This window comes from Polypterus senegalus, chromosome 6, assembly GCF_016835505.1.
Source record: "Polypterus senegalus isolate Bchr_013 chromosome 6, ASM1683550v1, whole genome shotgun sequence".
NCBI classification, from domain to species: domain Eukaryota; kingdom Metazoa; phylum Chordata; class Cladistia; order Polypteriformes; family Polypteridae; genus Polypterus; species Polypterus senegalus.
In genome coordinates, this window is record NC_053159.1 from 110,943,713 (window position 1) to 110,965,904 (window position 22,192).

Here is a 22,192-nt window from a genome sequence, read left to right on the forward strand (position 1 = left end):
TTTTTGTTTCATATTATTTTAGTGCCATTTATTTATATTAAAGTTTATTGTGTTTATTATTTCATTATTGTTCATTTGTCCTTGTCCCTTGTGCTTTGTGGGTGGTCCTACAAGGAGTGAGGCCACCTGCCCATCACCACTAGGAAGAGCCATCCATCCTATTTAAGGTGCAGTGGAGAGTGTTTTGGGGAGCTGGTGTACTTTTGCTTTACTTTGTGCATTCTGGATTTTTGACCCTATACTTTGTTTTTGACTTTGCCTCGGGGATTCTGTTTTGGAACAGTGCTTTCTGATTTTATGAACCTCTGCTCCATCTTGATTTCAATATCTGGATTTTTTATCATGACTGTGTTATTTGACGTTTTCAAACCTCTGCTCTGTTTGGACTCTGTATTGGGACTTTGTTTGCTGTGTCTGCCTTACCTCTTCACGCATCTACTTGTGCTCTTTGGAGCTTTGTACTTGCACAGCCATTTTTGTAAAAATAAACCTTTTACTTTATCAAGCTTTGTCTTTGTGTTTTCGTTTTCTAGGGTAATTTGACTGTGTTTTCCCCCTCTTGTAGGCAATTTTGGAAGTGTTTTTGAACTGTTCTTTTCAGCCCAAGCACTTTCATGAAGTTAGGCTGCTGGGAGAGCTATTGAAAAGAGTGGATACTTTTAAATATCTAGGATCAGTAGTAGGAACAACTGGAAGAAGGTATCAGGTGCATTGTGTGATTGAAGAATTAAGGAGAAGGTTAAAGGTAATGTTTTTCAGACATTGGTAAGACCAGCAGTGATCCATGGAGCTGAGACATGGGAAGTAAAGGGAGCGCAGAAGAAGTTAGATGTGGCAGACATGAGAATGTAGAGATGGAAGTGTGAAGTTATTAATAAGACAGAATAAGTAATGAGACAATCAGAGGTACAATGAAAGTGGGAGAGAAAATTAAGAAAGTGCAGGAAAGTAGACGGAAATAGTATAGACATGTGATGAGGTGAGAAAATGAATATCTAGGCAAAAGAGTGATAGGAATGGAAGTGCAAGGGAAGAGAAAGTGAGGAAGGTCAAAGTGGAGGTGGATGGAGAAGGTTGATCAAGTACATCAGACCCACATAAGATGTGAGAAAAAATGAAGAGGAAGAAGAAGCAGGCTTGCAACCTGCCTTTTCAGTGTGTCTCTAGTCTGCCTGGGGTGAGGCCTTTTCTGAGAATGTGGCCCTGTGAAGAAGGCAGATCTGTTTTTGTGTTTTTTTTGTGGCCTACATCCAATTTTAAGTTTAGTATGGACCAGAAACCACATCATTACCCAAACAGCTACTGTTGGTCCTCCTTAGCCTCAGATGTCACTTTGCTCTTGTCAAGTCTTGTTTTTTAAGTAATGGATTTAATTTTTTTTGCTAAGTATAACATTAAAATCAGGAAGTGAAAGTGGTATTTTTAAACTAAACTCTGAGTGATTTTTTTTTGATGAATGAAATAAATCCATTTTTTGTTCTGTGTGTAGCTAAATTTTTGGTGGATAAAGCAACTACTGCAATAGCTATGTCTGTCTGTCCACACAAAACAACTTGGCTCCCAGGGTACCTATTTAATTGAAATTTGGCACACTTATTATTCAAGGAGATTTGTTGGAACACTTAATTTTTCATTGAGATATCTTAAACACAGCGCATTGTACACATGTTTTGAAATTTCAATATTTTCCATTGAAAAGCATTTGCTGAATGTGGCCAGATGCCGACTTGATCTTAAACTGAGAAACATTCTGTGCAACTTAACTATGAATTAGTTCACTGTTTCAGCTTCACTTTTGGAGCTGTTACTTCACCTTCTGTATTTTTTACATTTTTTTTCTTTTACTTACTTGGCAGCCAGTCTTGACAGCAAAACTGTTGTATACAGGACATGGGATGGCTGAGTATTACCATATAATAAAGGTACGATGTCAGATATGAATTTATTTATTCAGTTCACTAATAATGACTTTCTTTATTCATTCAATATGGGTAATGATATTGCTTATTTACTCATCACTGTATAAGGTAAGTACTGTCTCTTTCCACACCAAAATGCAGATGTAGGCCTCAGTATCCTAATACCGGCCAGTTTATTAGGTACACTCTGCTAGTACCGGGTTGGACCCCCTTTCACCTTCAGAACTGCTGTAATTAATGGCATAGATTTAGCAAAGTGCTGGAAATATCCCTCAGGGATTTTGGTTCATATTGAGATGATAGTATCACACAGTTGCTACAGATTTATCAGCTGCACATCCATAATGCAAATCTCCCATTCCACCACATCGCAATGTTGCTCTATTGTATTGAGATCTTGTGACTGTTTAAGCCATTTGAGTACAGTGAACTCATTTTCAAGAATGTGTTTGAGATGATTTGAGCTATAATAATAATAATAATAATAATAATAATTATAATACATTTTATTTATATAGCGCCTTTCCCATACTCAAGGCACATGTCACTTGGTGTGGTATCCTGCTGAAAGTAGCCATTAGAAGTTGGATACACTCCAGTTTAAAAGGGATGGATATGATCTGCAACAATACTCAGGTAGCCTGGGGCATTTAAATAATGTTCAACTGGGTACTAATGGGCCCAAAGTGTGCCAAGAAAATACTCCCAACACCATTACACCATCACCACCAATCTGAACTGTTGATACAAGGCAAGATAGATTCATGCTTTCATGTTGCTGTTACCAAATTCTGACCCTACTATCTGAATGTCGCAGCAGAATTTGAGACTCTGACCTCTGGCATCAACAAGGCATTTTTGCCCAGAGAACTGTCACTCATTGGATATTTTCCCTTTTTCAGACCATTCTCTGTAAACCCTACAGATAGTTGTGTGTGAAAATCCCAATAGATCAGTAGTTTCTGAAATACTCAGACCAGCCTATCTGGCACCAACAACCAAGCCACATTCAAAGTCACTTAAATCACCTTTCTTACCCATTCTAATGCTTGGTTTGAACTTCAGCAGGATGTCTTGAGTTACTGCCATGTGATTGGCTGATTAGATATTTGCGTTAACAAGCAGTTAATATAATGGCCAGTGAGTGTATGCCAACAGTCTGGTTTCTGTCCCTACTTCATCCCAAACTTGTCTATGTTTATAATGATATCATTTTTCTCTGACACTATAATTTATCAACAAAGCACAACAACGGTCTGCTACCTATCATGTTTGGATGTTTTGAGCAATTTTAGCTTGACACTTCAACACAGACTTTAAACATAAACCTGCTACTTCTTCGAAACAGTTCATATTTTGGAAATTTGAACTATAATTGGCCACATACCCTCCATATCTAACTATCAACTAACAGTAGCATATGGATGTTTTCTTCACTTAAGTTGTAATCTGTTTTCTTTGAAAGCAATTTCAGCCACATAAAGTTGTATTTTATGTACACTACTAATACTGTATATGTAATTACATTCTATTATAGCTGTTATTTTTTAATATAACAACATGTCATAAATAAAAAAGGTGATCACAATCTCTTAGAACACTAAAAATTTTAAATGTTTCAAATTTCAAACCAGCTAACCAAGGCTCATAATACACGTGAATATTACAGCCTGATTACATTTTCTTACTTGTTTTCAAACTTGCTTAATCCAGCTCAGGACCATGAGGAGCTGGTGCCAATTCCAGTAATATTAGAGACCAAAGCAGGAGCCACCTTGGATTACTGTTATTATTATTATCTTATTTGTTTCTTTTCTTTTCTTCTAACTTTCTCTTTGACATCTTATAAAGCAATTTGTTTGAAAATGTGTTAATGTAAATAGGGTGTATCACAATGCACACTCACTGAAGGAAAAGACTGTGTCTCCAATTAACATAATACTCATATTATTGAATTGCAGGATAAAAACTGAAATACTTTGAGAAAAACTTATGTGGAGAATGCGAAACGTCATTTTCCAGTGATTTAATTCCAGTTGTACATGGCTAAGTATTCAGATCAGACTGGCTTCATTTGATCTTGCTTTGCTGTAGATGATCTTCATCACTTAATGCATATTATTAGCAAGGATCATTTCTAAACATCACCCATGGCTAGGGTTGCCAGATTAGAAAATTAGAAATATGGGACACTCTTAAAATCTCTCTCTATATTACAATATACAGTATATAAATTTATACATCCCTCCTACACGGTGGCGCAATGGGTAGCGCTGCCACCTCGCAGTTAGGAGGCCTGGGTTCGCTTCCCAGGTTCTCCCTGCATGGAGTTTGCATGTTCTCCCCGTGTCTGCGTGGGTTTCCTCCTGGTACTCCGGTTTCCTCCCACAGTCCAAAGACATGCAGGTTAGGTGCATTGGCGATTCTACATTGTCCCTAGTGTGTGCTGGGTGTGTGTGTGTGCCCTGTGGTGGGCTGGCGCCCTGCCCGGGGTTTGTTTCCTGCCTTGCGCCCTGTGCTGGCTGTAGTTAGGTTGGATAAATGATGGATGGATATGCCCCCTACACACCCAGACCAATATATTATATAAAAGTAGAGACATAAGTTAAAAACATAAAGCAAGGATTTTAATGGGTTATGAGGAAAACAAAAGTAAAATCATTTGAAAATTATTTAATACAAGCTAAAAAATATTCTGCAAAAGTAAAATCATTTGAAAATAAGTAGTAACAACACACTTTGTTGAAACTGTATGTTATAGTGCTGATACAGAACTACACAGCAGCGTGGCTGGAGAGCAAAACGGTAAAAGTGTTGCTGTCCTCAGCGAACCATAGCAACTGAGCAAGTTGCAAACAGGCAGCAAACACTAGCTTCCTACTTACATTTTGGTTATTTTCATCAAGGGAATCTGAGAAAAGAAAGTATAATTACTTATAAAGTTACAACTAAGTACCGTAAGAAGATAGTAAAAATATATTTTTATTATGAAATTTGAAAATGATTTAAGTACAGGACATTTGTGTGTCCCAGAAAGGTCAGTACAGGACAGGGGACAAAATTATCAAATATGGGACATGACCCGTATATAAGGGACGTCTGGCAACCCTACCCCATGGCGCTATGTCAATTGATGCAAAAAAGTCTTTGGACAGACTGAATTGGCATTATTTTTGGAAGGTTTTATAGATGAAAGGATTTGTTGATCCCTTCATTAACATAATTAAAACATTATGCTCAACTCCCAATGCATCAGTTCTTTCCAATTTAGACTTCTCCCATTACTTTCCTATCTGTAGGGTAGTGAGACAAGGTTGTTCCCTTTGTCGTACTCTCTAAACTCTTTTGATTAAGCCACTTGCTGCCTTTTTACATGACTCCCATCTGATTTCTTGTATTACTATTAATAATTCACCTCACAACATTACTCTTTAGGCCAATGATATTCTTGTTTTTCTGGAAAATATCTTAGAGAATTTACTATTTTTTAACTGTCTTTTTTATATATGAGGAACTTTCTGAATATTGAGTCAAATGGAGAAAATCAGCACTACCTCCTTTAATTTATTTCCAACAAATCATTATCTATTCCTTTTCCTATCCCTGTTGTAATGTCTTTTAAATATCTGGGCGTCACTATAACACGGTGTTAAATATTTGCCATGTTTTGGAAGCTGTTTCTTGGAATAATCTTACTCTATCATTTCAATCTTGTCTATCTTTAATTAAGACGACTATATTATAGTGTTTGAATTATATGAGTGCAATGCTACTTCTCCCACCCTCACCTTGCGATGTTTGCTCACAGCTTTCATCTTTTTTATGGAATGAACATCACTGAAGGATTAATGTTCAGTTGACTAGTCCCTTTACAATTTTCAACCTTACCTTTTGGCCTTCATTTTACGGCCCTTATTTAATTGAGTTTTTCTTCCCTCTTCACCACCTTTATGGTTCTCCATCAAATCCAGTCTAGTTCTGCTGCATTGTCTTGTCAGATTTTTTTTTTGTCCTCACCCAACAAAGTAGAGCACAAACAAATTAGGTTTTACTATGTCATATGCGATTGCGTTTCACTCAGAAACGGTATTTGCAGATCCCATTATTATTTTATAATAATGATCTTAATATTGGGGGGCAACTCATTTCATTTCTCCTCTGATCTTCTTTGGGGATTCATACTCTCTGTGACCTTCCTGGGGAGTCGGGGATCCTTTCATTCTGCAATTTTCTGCGCCTTCCTCTACTTTTTTTCTTTAATCTTCAGCTAAGGTTCTCTAAACATATTGCATTTTTCTATCCTTTCCTGTCTTATCTCATCCTTTTGTAAATTTTTTTCAACAACTAGGCTTCAATTCAAACCAGTATCAGTGCTTTACGCACATCTCTGTGATGAAGGCAAAAAGCCTCTTGCTATTTCTGTTGAGGAGTGTTCAGATCTGAACCCATCGTCCTCTTTCAGATGGGACTCAATTTTTCATGAACTCCAAAATTTCTCTGAAAATTCTAATCAATAATTTATTCAATTTTAAATTATCCATAGGATATATATGACTGCATTAACACTATATTAATGGCTTAAGACTCTTACCTAATTAGTAATTTATGTTCTCTTAAAGTGCCTGGTTCTTCTTTTCATATTTTTCGCCCTGCCCTCCAGCCACATCTTTGTGGTTCTCCATTCCCACCTGTTTCTCATTTTGTATATTTTTGTCTAGCGCTTCCTGACTCACCCACACTCATCTTGATGTCTAGATATGCATTTGGGCCTCCGTCTATTGTTGGCCCTTTAGACACAAAAACTAATTTTTAGGCTGTTTTGGACTATGTTTTGTGCAGGAAATTACACCCTTATGATAAAGAGTAAACCAATTGGTATCTGCAGCACAAATGATCAGAAGGACTTGAAATCTGAAATAAATATATATAACGGGTCGGGATACAAGGGGTCAAATTTACTCCTTTTCACGAAACTCAAAAATTGGCATTGGTAATATAGAGCACGTAGAGTGTTGCTTTCTATATGAATATAAGAATTTTTTTGATATTTGATCCTTTACTGGTGGTCCTAGCCCTTTAAAAGTCATTCCCAACAGGTTAAAAATTACAAGTTTGAAATATAACCATGCAGGGTATTATTTCGGACTATTTCTAGGTTAGTGATTATGAATATGACATTTATGGACCTCTTTCAGAGGGTGGAAAATGACAAATCTCAATTATATTTGAAAATAGTTTGACTTCAGACATCATGAAGTAAATCTTTATATTTCTTATATTTCTCTACAGCTTTTTTTACTTCCTGATTTTTCATTGTACTCCTTTCATCCATTAATAAGAAATTGATTTCAGTGAGTTCTTTAGCTGCTAAGATCCTCCTGGTATTTTGCTGGAAAAACCAAGGGCAGTGTTTAAACAAATGCCTGGAGGAACTTATTTTATAACTTAATTCTTTTAGGACTTTGAGCTGCTCATATTAATTTCTCCTCTCCATATAATATATCATTTTTAGAAAAAGGAGTTGCACTTATTAAAAAATGTTTATTTCACTCTAATTGGAATGTATAGGGCATGCTGCTAGCACAGAATTTTTTGTTGTTTTTCTCTGCCATCTCCAAATGAGGTGGCGTGGGACATTATTATCTTTTTGATGTTGAACCTTTTTCATTTGGTTGTTCCTCATTAACAAAAATTGTTTATGAAAAAACTAAAACAAAAATGCTGTTACCCTGCCATAATTTGGCTTTTTTTTACATGAGAACGAACACACACACACACACAATTTGAGAGCTTATGGCTGAAGAAGCAGTATATCCACTGGTGTTACTTGGTTAATACATTTAGTGTTCACTCTTCTCCAAAATGCAAAACAATGGATAAGAGAGCATGTGTGTGTTTGTTTAACCAAGCATAAAATAATGAACAAACTGACTGACAAGATGATGCATGGAAAAATGTTACAAGTATGTATGCCATTATATTTCTCTATTTGTTCAATCTTATTGCTTGTTTTAAGCAGTTTAAAATGAAAACCATTTTTGTCAGCATTAACATGCTATTTATCAAGGGGAAAGCTATTTTGGAAGTGACATCACATTACTTGCCAAATTTCTATTCATCTCAGAACCCAAACTCCAGAATATCCAAATGTATTTTGGTGAAATTTAGTACTACAAAATAATTGGATGAGCACAGGTTCAAGGGTTGGGGTACAAATGGAGTAATCCTGTTTAGTTGTAACATGAAGCAAAATAAGTCCAATGAACATAATACAATCTGCAATCTCTGTGTCTAAATAACAAAATTAAATCAATCAGAGGACATTCGAATCATGGCAGCATTTCTTCCTTTTTAGCTCGGGTCTCAAATGCGATCCTTTCAACCGTGAGAGCTGTTTATATAGAGCCTCTAACAGAAGGGGTGGGGCTTGGGAAGTAGGTGGCGGCTGAGTCATGCATCCACTAGGTTTGACCACTCAGACCTGCAGATGAAACAAGAAGGTTGTTAGCAACAGTGCCCTCCTCCTGCCCTGGTGTAGAAGCAATTAGCTCGATAGTGCCTTGAGGGTGATCACTGTGCACATGTGTATGACATTAGTGATTTCAGTTTGTTTATCTCATCATTTCAGTTATCTTTCCTCTCAGTTAAGTATGGGTGTTATTTTTCTATTGGCATTACATCACTTCTACTCTCCCCTTTATAGACATGGAAATCCCCCAAGACTAGCAAGCACATTAAAGATGCCAAGCTTTCTTCTCATAATGTTCATGTTAGTAATTCTGCATCCACACTCTTGAGTACTAATGTAGGAGGAAAAAGAAATCTAATTAAACCAAGTGTTCTAGTCTTCAAGATATTGACTGTAAAAAACAATTAACTTGATCCATAGGTATAATATAAGAAGTATTTACCTGGATCCATAAGTAATTTCCTGCTTGAGTTAATATTTCATAGAAGCGAGTAGTAGAAATAGTCAATAAATCACTGCAATTTGTTTTCAATACACTTTGTAGACACATAAATACTATATTTAAAGTTTTAGATATAGATTTAACTTGCATTTATGTATACACTAGCAAAATACCCGCGCTTCGCAGCGGAGAAGTAGTGTGTTAAAGAAGCAATGAAAAAGAAAAGGAAATATTTTGAAAATAACGTAACATGATTGTCAATGTAATTGTTTTGTCACTGTTGTGAGTGATGAGTGTTGCTGTCATATATATATATATATATATATATATATATATATATATATATATATATATATATATATATATATATATATATATATATATACTGCTCAAAAGAATTAAAGGAACACTTTTAATCAGAGTATAGCATAAAGTCAATGAAACTTATGGGATATTAATCTGGTCAGTTAAGTAGCAGAGGGGTTGTTAATCAGTTTCAGCTGCTGTGGTGTTAATGAAATTAACAACAGATGCACTAGAGGGGCAACAATGAGATGACCCCCAAAACAGGAATGGTTTAACAGGTGGAGGCCACTGACATTTTTCCCTCCTCATCTTTTCTGACTGTTTCTTCACTAGTTTTGCATTTAGCTACAGTCAGTGTCACTACTGGTAGCATGAGGCGATACCTGGACCCTACAGAGGTTGCACAGGTAGTCCAACTTCTCCAGGATGGCACATCAATACGTGTCATTGCCAGAAGGTTTGCTGTGTCTCCTGCACAGTCTCAAGGGCATGGAGGAGATTCTAGGAGACAAGCAGTTACTCTAGGAGAGCTGGAGAGGGCCATAGAAGGTCCATAACCCATCAGCAGGACCAGTATCTGCTCCTGTGGGCAAGGAGGAACAGGATGAGCACTGCCAGAGCCCTACAAAATGACCTCCAGCAGGCCACTGGTGTGAATGTCTCTGACCAAACAACCAGAAAGACTTCATAAGGGTGACCCAAGGGCCCCATGTCCTCTAATGGGCCCTGAGCTCACTGCCCAGCAGCATGCAGCTCGATTGGCATTCGCCATAGAATACCAGAATTGGCAGATGCACCACTGGTGCCCTGTGCTTTTACAGATGAGAGCAGGTTCACCCTGAGCACGTGACAGAAGTGAAAGGGTCTGGAGAAGCCATGGAGAACATTATGCTGCCTGTAACATCATTCAGCATGAGCAGTTTGGTGGTGGGTTAATGATTGTCTGGGGAGGCATATCCATGAAGGGTCACACAGACCGCTACAGGCTTGACAAAGGCACCTTGGCTGCCATTAGGTATCAGGATGAAATCCTTGGACCCATTGTCAGACCCTATGCTGGTACAGTGGCTCCTGGTGCACAACAATTCCTGGCCTCATGTGGTGAGAGTATGCAGGCAGTTCCTGGAGGATGAAGGAATTGATACCATTGACTGGCCACCACACTTTCCTGACCTAAATCCAATAGAACACCTCTGGGACATTATGTTTTGGTCCATCCAATGCCACCAGGTTGCACCTCAGACTGTCCAGGAGCTCAGTGATGCCCTGGTCCAGATCTGGGAAGAGATCCCCCACAACACCATCTGTCATCTCATTAGAAGCATGCACCGATGTTGTCAGGCATGTATACAAGAACACAGGGGCCATACAAAGTGCTGCGTACAATTTTGAGTTGCTGCAATTAAATTTTGGCAAAATGGACTAGCCTGCCACATAATTTTTTCACTCTGATTTTTGGGGCGTCTTTGAATTCAGCAGTTTATATACACATATACACACACACATATATACATACATATATACACATACATCCACATATATATATCTACATATACACACATATATATACATGCACACACATATATACACACAAATACATATATATACAGTATATACACACACATATATATAAACATATATATACATACATATCTACATATATACATATACACACACATATCTATATATATATATATCTATATATATATATACTCTTTGGGGTGCGAGCAACTGTTGCTGGGGGTGCCAGAATCCATGAAGGAAGAAAAATGAAAAACATTATTTGTACAAAATCTTAATTTATTTATCCATTCCTAAATAATTAAATGGGCAGGCTATTTCGTATCAGTGCAATACCCTGTTTGTTAAAACGGATGACTCCCGCTCTTACGTGCAAGTCTGCGTGGATATTATGAACTATCGCATCTGTTCAAGTTCTATTTAAATTTTAAATAGAAGGAATTTTTATTTAGTCGACAGAATATTATTCCGGAATAAATCAACTCAAACCTTAAATAACTTATAATATTTTGCTCTCCATAAAAATATATCCTGTCTAAATTATACAAGTTAGAAATAAAGTAAACGTTAAAAGAACAAACATTTAAATTTCTTTACTCTTATGTAATTTTATATAAAAATAAACTTAAATTTTAAATATCCCAAAAGATTTTGCTCTCCATAAAAATATATCCTGTCAAAATTATACAAATTCAAATATGAACATGGTGCATAACAAAACCTGGAAATATAAATAAAATTTGTTCTTTTCAGCAATAACAAATCAAATCATTCAGTTGTCTTTGCTCTTATGTCATTTTATCAGAGCTGGACGCCTGGCATCTTTTTTTGGCAAGAAGTTTGTTTATGTTTGGTGTGAGGTTCTGTGTTGTGGAGATTGTCAGGATGGACTGCAGGTGCTCATCAATGAGGCGACTCCTGTGTGCTGTTTTGTTAGTCTTCATGACTGAGAAGAGCTTCTCACACAGATATGTGCTACCAAACATGCACAAGGTTCGAGCCGCAAGTAGATGGAGCTGGAGCATTTCTGCGGGAATGGAGTGAATAAACTGTGTGGGCCCTGCAGTATCGTACTTTGCCTTCAGTGTGCCATTACACTGCAGCTCAATCACCTCCATCTGAATCTGCACCGGTGCAGTTTCCACATCAACGGCAAATGGGTTGCGAAACAACTCAAAATTCTTTTTTTGTACTTCAAAGTCACCAAAGCGCCGTGCGAAATCAGTGTGCAGTGCACTCAGTTTATCAGCAAAGTGCGTATTTGGGAACACCGTAGTGCCGACTTGGTTCAACATTACTTGGCAAAAGGGAAAGTGGGGCAAGTTGCACTGGTGCATTTGTGTCTCCCATAAAAGCAGCTTCACTTGAAATCACTTTGTGATTTTGCACTGGTAAAAACGTCTGCTGAAGTGTCAGATTCTTCTTTAACTCTTCTGCTTTCTGTATCTTGTTCATTGCATTCAGGTCTTTCAGGTTATCTTGATGTTTTGTCTCATAGTGCCGTCTTAGATTAAATTCTGTAATTACAGTCACATTAGCTCCACAAATGAGACACACGGGTTTACCGGCAATGTCAGTAAACACAAACTCAGCCTCCCATTGGTTTTGAAAGGCTCTATGTTCAGAATCACCTTTTCTCTTCAGCATCGTGTGGGCTAGCTTCGCAATAACTTGCAGCATCATAAGCTAGACTTGATTGACGCGGTAAGTGTTTGGCAAGGCAGCTGAAGCGCTGCATTATGGGATCTGTAGTTTATTGTGTTACCAGCGCTTCATATCCCCGGGCCATAACAATAACAATAATATATAAAATGATCTTGCGGGCCAGATATATTATTACACGCCAGGCCGGGTGTGGCCTGCGGGCCTTGAGTTTGACACTGTAAAGACCGAGGAGACAGTAGCAAGTGTTGGGGTTTTCCGGCCCCGTATATTGTAAAATACAAAACAAAATGGGTCAATATCATAAACAAAATAGTTCATAATGCGCGACGCCGACTCCTGGCGTCGCGGCCATTTTATTGGGGAGGAGCCGGAAGTGGAGGAATGCCGGGAAGGACCGCAAGGGAGGATGGGAAGGATGACGTCAGGGCAAGATGGCGGAGGAAGGGCGGAAGTATCGCACTGCGGTCAATCCAGGCCTATGGTGCAGGAAGGTCTTTTTTTCTATGAGGAAGCAGAGGGAGAAAGTTAATACCCCACCATTCCCTGGCGGCGAGTGGTTTCCCAGGTGCTATCGAATCAATCCGCGGCCTCCTACTCGCGCGTGCGTGACACGATCCCCCTTAGCCCAGGACCGTCAGGTCGGGCGGACCTAACCGAGAGGTCGTGAATACGAGAGAGGGCATCGGCATTGGCCTGAAGGGTGCCCGCCGATAAGTGAGAGTGAACTTATACGGCTGTAAGTCCAGGAACCACCTGGTGACCCGCGGATTCGACTCTTTGTGTAGGGACATCCACTGAAGTGCAGCGTGATCAGTCACCAGAGCGAATTCGCGACCCAGCAGGTAGTAACGGAGGTGGGTCACTGCCCACTTAATGGCCAAGGCCTCCCTCTCCACTGCCGCGTGCGGGTCTCGGTCCATCAGTTTCCGCTAAGGTACATCACAGGGTGCTCGACACCATCGACGCTTTGGCTCAGCACGGCACCCAGGCCTGTGTCCGCGTCGGTCTGGAGAATAAACGGAGCCCAAAATCGGGCGTCCGTAACACAGGTGCCGGCGTTAGGGCCTTCTTTAGGTCACTGAACGCGTGTTCTGCTTTGTCGGTCCACACCACGTTAGGGAGCGCCCTTTTGTCAGGTCAGTCAAGGGTGCTGCTCTTCGAGAAACGGGAACAAACCGGCGGTAGTAACTCGCAAGCCCCAAGAAAGCCTGCACCTGTTTCTTGGTACTCGGACGGGCCATTCTAAGATGTCTTTAACTTTGGAGCTCTGTGGCGCACCTGTCCTTGTCCCACGAGGTAGCCTAAATATTTGGCCTCCTTTAATCCAAAAACACTTCCGGGGTTTATGCGGAGGCCGGCTTTAGCCAGTGTTCGGAGGACAGCTGCGACCTGCCGTAGATGCTCCTCCCAGGTGCCGGAATAGATGACAACGCCATCCAGGTAGGCGGCACTATAGGACTGGTGGGGCTTCAGCACTCTATCTACCAGACGCTGGAAGGTCGCCGGGCCCGTGCAGCCCAAATGGGAGGACCTTGTACTGCCAGTGCCCGCTAGGGGTGCTAAAGGCCGTTTTCTCCTTTGCGGATGCCGTTAAAGGAATTTGCCAATACCCTTTGTCATGTCAAGGGTAGTCAGATATCGAGCCGCACTCCAGCCGCCAAGGAGGTCGTCAATGCGGGGCATGGGGTAGGCATCGAACTTGGAGATCTGATTCAGACGCCTAAAGTCATTACAGAACCTCCAGGAGCCGCCTGGCTTGGAGACGAGGACAATAGGGCTGGACCAGGGACTATGGCTCTCTTCAATTATGTCCATGTCCAACATACGTTTCACCTCCAGTTCGACCTCTGCGCGTTTTGCCTCCGGGAGTCGGTAGGGCCTCTCCCGGACGATTACCCGGGCTCCGTGACTATATCGCGGCTCAATCAGCGCGTCCGCCGGGTGACTCGCCACTACCTCGGGATGGCTCGGAGTGTTTGGGCTAACTCCTGCCGCTGCTTGGGGGTCAGCTCTTCGCCGAGGTTAAGGGCAGTTGTGCTTGCGAAAGGGAGAGTGACCTACGGAGCTGGGAGCTCCTCTCTATCTCTCAGGGCTTTAACAGGTTGACATGATAGATCCTCTCACTCGGTCGACGCATTGGGCTGTTTCACCAAATAGTCGACGAGTCCTTTTCTCTCCTTAACCTCGTAAGGCCCTTGCCAGTGAGCGAGCAGCTTCGAGTGGGAGGTCGGGACGAGCACCATAACTCGGTCCCCCGGGCGGAACTCCCTGAGGACGGAGTTGCGGTTGTAACACCGGGCCTGCGCTGCTTGCGCACGAGTCACGTGCTCTTTTAGGAGGGGCCTGATCTTTGTGAGTCGGTCGCGCAGTTGCGCCACGCTCAAAATGTTAGAGGAGGGAAGAGCCTCGCCTCCCAGCCTTCTTTTAGGATGTCGAGGATTCCCGGGGTTGTCGCCCGTATAGTAATTCAAAGGGGAGAAGCCCGTAGAGGCCTGGGGTACCTCCCGGTAGGCAAAAGCACGAGCGGAGGAGCTGGTCCCAGTTCCTGCCGTCCGCTGACTACCTTGCGGAGCATCTGCTTAAGCGCCTGATTAAATCGCTCACCAACCCGCCAGTTTGCGGGTGATAGACTGACGCTTTCAGGTGCTTTATCTGCAGTAATTTGGCTACCTCCTTGAACGTATCCGAAGTGAAGGGCGCATACCCTGGTCCGTGAGGACCTCCTTGGGTATGCCCACGTGAAAACAAGTTAACCAGTTCCCGTGCGATGCTTTTAGTATTAGCGGGCGCAGGGGAACCGCCTCTGGGTACCGGGTGGCATAGTCCACCATGACTAGGATATACTTGTGGCCACGGGTTGAGGGCTCCAGGGTCCCACCAAATCGACCCCTATCCTTTCAAAGGGATGTCCACGAGGGGAATAGGGACTAGAGGAGCACGGTCCCTCCTAGGAATCTGGCGGGTCTGGCACTCGGACAGGATTGACAGAACCGCCGGACCTCCTCATTGATCCCAGGCCAGTAAAAGCGGGCTTAATCCTCTCCAGTGTTTTTCGCCCCGAGGTGGGCCTAGGAGGTGAGCATGTGCCAACTCGCATATCTCCGCCGGAAGGTACGCTGAATTAGCAACAACTTCCGCACCTCGCCTCATGGGTAGCCACTTTCGGTACAACAGATCATTCTCAAGGACAAAGAAGGGTTCCCGCGGTGTGGATCCGTCCGCTGCTGAGCTGTTAGGCAGAACGATCGCATTCCGGGCAAAGCGCAGGGAGTCATCATTCCACTGCTCCCTCTTAAAGGAGGCCGGCGTGGACCGAAATTGATGGTCCAGGCCGAGAGGGTCTTGGGGCCTGGGCCCGGGAAGAGTTCCTGGCTAGTCCCTTCTCCGCGGAATCTTCCGGGTCAAGGTCCGTAGCCACGAAAGGTCCCCGAGACACCAGCCCCATAGGGCCTGCCCTTGTGCACGGCGTGGAGGCCGCGGGAGGGTGCCTTTTCCCCTCATGACAAGATCCAACGAGGCCCCGGAGCGCGTAATGGCTTACCGCTGATTCTTTTAGACCAGTCTTGTCCCAGAATCACTGGGAAGGGGGGGTCAGGTAACACAGCGACCGTCATTTGATTGGTTCCCCCTTCCAGGTAACATAGCAGTGAGCGGAACGATATGACCTAGTCCCCCCATGCACACAGGTAACCAACAAGTGCTGTTTTAACCACTGTTGCGGTAAGACGAAACGGCGAGCAACAATGGTAATGTTGCTGCCGGAATCAAACAAAGCCACCACGGCGTGCCCATTTAGCAACACCACTCCCGTGATTCGACTCGCCAAGGGATGCGGCGGGTACAATACCTCTCCGATGATGTCCAGCTGCAGTCCATAGGCTCCGGGGCGATGTGATGGGGGCAGTTTGGCAGCAGGTGGCCGGTCTCGCCACACTTGAAACAGCGCGGCGGACCCGCCTCTCTCTGGCTCTGGCTGGCGCTTCTGCAGCGCGTCGAGGGGCTCGGGGGTGGCCGCCCGTCCCTTGCGGTTCCCGCGAGCAGGCTTTTCTTACCCCCCAAGTCGGAGGACCGCCAACTGACGCTCCAGGACGTCGAGGAGGCCCGACATATTCTGATAGGCGTGTCCCCGGACCTGCTGGGCGAGGGAACTGGGCATCGCGTTGACCAGGCCTTCACAGGCCACCCGCCGACCACTTTCCGCCCGCCGGGCTCTCTGGCCGTAGCCAGCGCCCATCTTGCCCCAGAACTCAACGCCTGGGCGCGAAGGGCTTTTCGGGGTCAAAGACCCAGTTCCGCCATTCGGCCGCCTGCTGGCCCGGGCTAATGCCGTAGCGGGCCAGTATTTCGGGCTTGAGGAGGTCGTAATTAGCGGCCTCCTCCTCAGGGAGGTCATAATAGGCCCGCAGCGCGGGTCCCTTCAGGTATGGCGCCAAGATGGACGCCACTGACCGCTGCCACTCGTTCCGGGTGGCCGTCCTCTCAAACATGCCCAGGTAGGCATCGACGTCCTCCGAAGGGCCCATCGGAACCATAGGAGGAGGCGGCTGCCTGGGCGGGTCTGGTCTCGCCCGTTGCGCTTCCACTAACCTGGCCTCGTGGCCTCCAGCTCCCGGTGGTAGCGGCTTGCGCTTGCTGCAGGGCCTGGAGCTGGCGTTCATTCCCTGCAGCACGGTGTTCAGGTCCTGTCCCTCCGTCATTCCGGGATCTCTGTATCCTGCCGACTACGCCACTTGTAAAGACCGAGGAGACAGTAGCAAGTGTTGGGGTTTTCCGGCCCCGTATATTGTAAAATACAAAACAAAATGGGTCAATATCATAAACAAAATAGTTCATAATGCGCGACGCCGACTCCTGGCGTCGCGGCCATTTTATTGGGGAGGAGCCGGAAGTGGAGGAATGCCGGGAAGGACCGCAAGGGAGGATGGGAAGGATGACGTCAGGGCAAGATGGCGGAGGAAGGGCGGAAGTATCGCACTGCGGTCAATCCAGGCCTATGGTGCAGGAAGGTCTTTTTTTCTATGAGGAAGCAGAGGGAGAAAGTTAATACCCCACCATTCCCTGGCGGCGAGTGGTTTCCCAGGTGCTATCGAATCAATCCGCGGCCTCCTACTCGCGCGTGCGTGACAACACATATGGACTAAATAGAACTTGAAAAGATACATTTTTTCGAATGTGATCGCGCAATTCAGATCGAGTTGACGCGCATTACAGTACATCGAGCCCGCGTGCTATTGTGGTTTTGCCTGCATGCCTCAATAAGTTACCCTCCCCTCGCTCTTACTTTTTTACCGTTCATCTAATGAATACACTGAGTATGGCTTCACCAAAACAATCATTGATCGCGAATAAACTATCCATTATTCATAAAGCTTCAATTGGTGATCTGTCTTTCTGTGTTAACCGCATATTTTTTCATACGTCTCAAACCAAGGGGATGCGAGGCTAAAAAGAATTGGAAAGCGTGCGTACATACTCAGTGCAACTTGGTTGGTGTCATATTTCAGCTAGGGTTCACCCCCAGGTAGGGTTGATATTTTCTTTATTTTGCTCAGTTTTTATGTTAACTGTGTTTCTATATGTTAATATATATTCTGCTATGTTCTTTGTGTTTTATGGCTGGTCCCCCATGTGATGAGCCCATCATAGCAAGCAGCTGCTCTCAGCCATATAAGGGCTAAGGAAAACCCGCAGTCCCTTGCGGTTCATTGTGAATGTGCTCATGGTGTGGCAAGTTTTTTTGATTATTCTTGTGCTTTTGTGATTACTGGATTTTTAACTCCTTTTTTCTGTTTTCTCGCTTTGAGTACATACAGTACTGGGAATGTGATTGCTACTTGGATTGCCTCTTTTGTGACAGCATTGCCTTTTATATTTTGTGCTCTTTGGAGATTCCTTGTGTCATAGAGCATTTTTATAAAAATGAATATATTTATTTAGTTTTCATTGCCCTTTATTTAACTAACCGGGGCTTGATGGTTTTGACCATTTTAATAAGCATTTTATATATTTTCTGAGACTTTTTGTGTTTAGTTCCTAAGAGTTGTTGTGTGGAGTTTGCATGCTTTCCCCATTTCTGTGCAGATTCTTTTCCCAGATACTCCCATTTCCCTTCCACTTCCCCAAAGACATGCTACTTCATTTAATTTAGTTGTTCTAAATTGACAATGTGAGCATGAACATCAGTGGTCTCAATGCTACCTTGCACCTAAAGTTGCCAGGATGGATTTCTGCTCCACAGGACCTTTTAGCAAAACTGTTTTTCTGTTATTGTAAACAAAGTTCCAATGAGCTCCCAATTTTTTAAAAATTAGTCACCTTGACATTACATGTGGAGGCTTAGTGTTCTAGGAAAAGCTAGGATTGCTGTTGGAAGAGGTACTAATGTCCCAGTGCAGTGACAGGGACACTATGCTGCAAATATGGTGCCATCCTTTGGATGAGATGTAAAATTGAGGTCTCAACTCTCTATGGTCATTAAAGATTCCTCGCATCTTTCGAAAAGAGTAGGGTCTATCCTGATGGCCTAAATAAAACTGCCCATCATGGGCTAGGCATTCTGGCCCTCTAATCATCTTCTGTCTCTAATAAGCTATCTCTCTTACCCCTTCACCACTTAATAGGTAGTGTGTGATGAGCATATTGGCGCAATAGCGGCTGCCATCACATCATCCAGGTAGGTGCTACACATTGGTGGTGGTTGAAGTGTCTATGTCAAGTGCTTTGAGTAGCAAGAAAAGCATTATATTCATGTAATGAAGTATTAGTTATTATTATTATCACAGCATTTGGTGTTTTATAATCTGGTAAATTTGTAACTGACTACTTGATACTACAAAGGAGACTGACAATGAACAAGGTTTGTATCTTCTAGTGCAGCATCACATACGAATAGACACATTGCTTCACATTTTGTGTTCAAGTTCAAAACATTATTTGCAATTTTCTGGACACATTAAATTCCTCAAGTGTCTGATATAAAACAGGTAGAGTAGAAAAAAGTTAGTCTGTCCATCCATTTTCATAACTGATGCATCAATTTCACGATCATGATGAGCAGGGTCCCATCACGGTTGTCAATGTTTTAAGTATTACAATGTGAATGAATAAAATATTTGAATTATGCATTCTTTGAATGCTAAATGCAGTAGTTAAGTTCAAACAATTCAAAGAATCCAAATGTACAAGAAGAAAAGATAGCAGTGACAGAGGGAACGAAGCCACCTCCTGAGTTAAAGAAAGAGGTTGACAGGTACGTGAAAGCACGAGGCTCCTGGAGCTTCATCTTGCCGCCCATACTTAATTAGTCTACACATTGTAAATGTGAAGACCGGTGCAGCGCCAGCCATCTGTGTAGGAGAATTACAGTGCATAATCCTGTAACTGTAGTTAAATAGGAGTGCACTTAAATGCTAGTTCTGAGGGATTCTGGCTTTAAAAATTAAAAAAGAGAGCATTGGTGACAGCTTTAAACACAGTTTTGGTGCCTGTTAACTGCAGTCACATTAAAGCAATTTAGGTAAAGAGGGCTCTGCCAATAGAAAGTAATTCCTGTCTCTGGATGTTGCTATGTCAACAGAGTAGTTTTCTGTTAGCATTGGCAAATGAAGCCATCTGTCACTCATGAGCCCAGGTAGAGAGGAAATCCTGATTAAAATGGTGGAAACCAGGAACTGCTTTTGCTCTAAAAAACAGAAATAAATGTACACCCTACCTACATGGCATAACCATAAAAGTCGTCATCATCATCATCACCTTCATCAGAACGTTCACTCCACTTACTTTGATGAGAGTTGCATTAGCAAAATGTCAGGCTGTGCTGATCGAGCTACTTTATGATCAGCAACTTCTTCCCACACATTCTGGAGAATTCTCAGCTGCTCCCAGGACACATAAAAAAATATAATTCCACCAGTGTCTCTTGAGACTGCACTTGGGGGTTTTCACTAAGCAGATCAAGGCTTGTATGCTTTTCATGGGAGCATTCTACTGTAACTATATACCCAAGCCACCTTAAGTGCTTCATCTTGATGGAGAAAAGCCATAAATCTCACTGGTATTTTTGGCATGAAAATTCTGGTGGCGCCAAGTCTGAAATTTCCTGAATGATTCAAGCATCTCTGACGTTACCATTAACTTACCTAACTGATAATATTTGCCTTTTTGTCTCTAATGACTACAGAGGCTTGCTAGTTTATATCAATAAATCAAATGATGGGATGGTGATGCCTGGGCTGTCTCGATTGGCATCAGATCTTTGTGATATTTGCTAACATCTAACAAAGTACTCTGATAAAGTGTATTTCTTAGAATTTTTGCTGATTGTTAGTGGCTCAATGACAGCACTTAAATTTTATGATAGCATTCAGGATTTAAATTATAATAGCTTTTGTTGCACAGTTTTCTAAGTTATCTCTTATCCCTTTAGGATTTTTTATTTAGAGGATTCTGGATATTACAGTGATTGTTCATTTGGATTTACCTTTAATATTTTTATATTTTACAGTTTTGCCACTGTTTGTTTATGTTTCCCTAGTAAAGGCCTGGGTAAGGGCAGTACACGACATCATCAGGACACTGGGATAAAAGGTTAGCACTTTGTTCTGGTCTTTAGCAAAGATTATAGATAACAACACGTCTGTAGCGTTTCTCTATAGTATTTTTTCTTTGTCTTCTTAATGATGAACTTTCGGCACTTTCTTCTGGTGTTCCTTTCCATCTCTTCAATTTTTGGTTTTAATGTAAAATTTTGACGCATATAGTCTTCCAGTTATGATCCTTGCTTGACTATGCTTTATCTTCTGATGCTTATCTCCTTTTCTGGTGCTATTTTTTCTACTCTTAGCACAACGCTAAATGATTTTCAAGGTGGCAATTACATTTTTTAATGTGCATTCTCTTTTTCCTTCAGCATTTTATTTCAGCAGCCTGATTCATTGTTGCACTTTTCTGGGGACAGAGCTGAGATGCTAAGTGTTCCATACCATTCATGATATACTAAAGGGTCAGTTTACTATCCTGTATCAACATGGATGCTACCCATCATTATTTGGCCATACCTTGGCCACCAGAGGGCACTCATGACTCTTTCCTTAAATAATGATTGTGTGTTTGGGATTATCTCATCCAACCACTGCTGTTTCAGAATATGTAAAACCATGTTGTGTTTCTTTTTTTTTATTTTTTATTAAATACAATGTGTGGACTTTTCTCTGGCGACACAGGTTTAACCTACAGTCCAAATACATGTCCTTTTGAATACCACATCAGAATTGCCATGAGGCATGTTTACTATGAGGGCCTGGCATCTGTCCAGGGTTAGGTAGGCTACACAAGTAACAGATGAATAGACAGGTTTTATGTGGTAACATGCTTTAAACATTCACAGGATTTTCAAAATGAGAGCCACTGAAAGTAGTGATATACAGTAGATGCAAATAGTTTAATGTTAGAGTTTAAGAAGTTTGCTTTGTTGCTACAGATCTTGGGACTTTCACAGTTTGTGTTTTTTAATGTCACTTCATCTACTTGCAGTGCTGCTCTTTCACTCATCCACTCCATGTCTTGTTTTTTTCTGTGCAGGGCAGTGCCAGGCTGAAGCCTATTGCAATGAAACAATCCTGAGCACTTATGTACCCACCAAACAATGGACCAATTTCGCACCACCAACCTATCTAATTATGAACACATGGAGAGTATGAAAAATCCAGACAAAGGTCTGGATGCTACTCACTGTACTTCCATGTCATTCATAAAGATAAGAACAATAAAAAAAATAGTATCCAATCTCTGCCATGGTGAACACCAAACTCCAAAATTCTATTGTAATATGTATTGCAGACATTTTTCACATAAATAAATGAACTGGAATGG

The 22,192-nt window shown here is 42.1% G+C and overlaps 1 long non-coding RNA gene across 1 annotated transcript; it reads left to right on the top strand.

Moving 5' to 3' along the window:
* Window positions 1-1,841: 1,841 nt before the first annotated feature.
* LOC120531397 lies at window positions 1,842-21,986 on the top strand. The gene is made up of 3 exons (XR_005634102.1): window positions 1,842-1,922; window positions 20,856-20,908; window positions 21,902-21,986. It is a non-coding gene; the product is annotated as an uncharacterized LOC120531397 (long non-coding RNA).
* The last annotated feature ends 206 nt before the right edge of the window (window positions 21,987-22,192 follow it).